Source organism: Pinus tabuliformis, chromosome 1_2, assembly GCF_031772625.1.
Source record: "Pinus tabuliformis cultivar Carrire ecotype Pingquan chromosome 1_2, CPIR1, whole genome shotgun sequence".
Taxonomy (NCBI): domain Eukaryota; kingdom Viridiplantae; phylum Streptophyta; class Pinopsida; order Pinales; family Pinaceae; genus Pinus; species Pinus tabuliformis.
Window position 1 is genome coordinate 605,811,219 of NC_142298.1, and position 821 is coordinate 605,812,039.

Sequence of the window (821 nt, forward strand, 5' to 3'; positions counted from 1 at the left end):
AGGTTGCCCAATTTCGATCGTGAGGTCAGAAGACTGACTGCAAAGATTGCATGAGGCACAGGCTACACTACTGGGAGACTCACTGCATGTTGGAACTGCATAGTCCAGACTCCAATCTGGCTGTTGACTGCTGGAATTGTGCAATGTGCAATCTCAGCTGGCAATGGCTGTAGGTTCAGTGACTACATTATGCAATTTTCTTGGCTAGCAGTCACTGTTCCTCAGGATTGCGTAAAATAGGACTGGGGAACAACTTCTTGGAAGAAATTTGCATTTTTGGAGAAGAAGACAAAGCCTTCTCTCTTAGGATAGTGCAATGTTGTTTAGTAAGGCAGAATCTGGGCCAAGGTTGGCCAGACTCACCGATGGGTAACTGAACATGAATGTGAATGTGAATGTATGATGATACCTAGTGTAAGCACAAGTGAATGATCATGCATGCAAATGGTGAATGAAATATTCATAAAATGGAATAACATGCATCTAGGTGAGGTGAGTCATCGAATTGGTGACCGTTCGCAAAAAACAGTTTCATGCATGCAACAATAGTGAGATTTTGACAAAAATTGAAACGGTGCTAGGACAAGCTAATATACATGTAAACGACAACAGGCATTCACAGAAATCAAGAAAAAATACTCATACAAGTGAAAACACAAAAAGCGATAGAAATACAACACAAGGCATGGGAAGTGGGCTTACCCCAAAATAGTTGAGTTGAATGTGCCAACTACTCCTTGATGTGGTGTGGGATTTTAGAGCTGCAAGGTTGATGTGAGGAATAAGCTCTACAACATCTGGTTGATGAGTTTCGATAACAT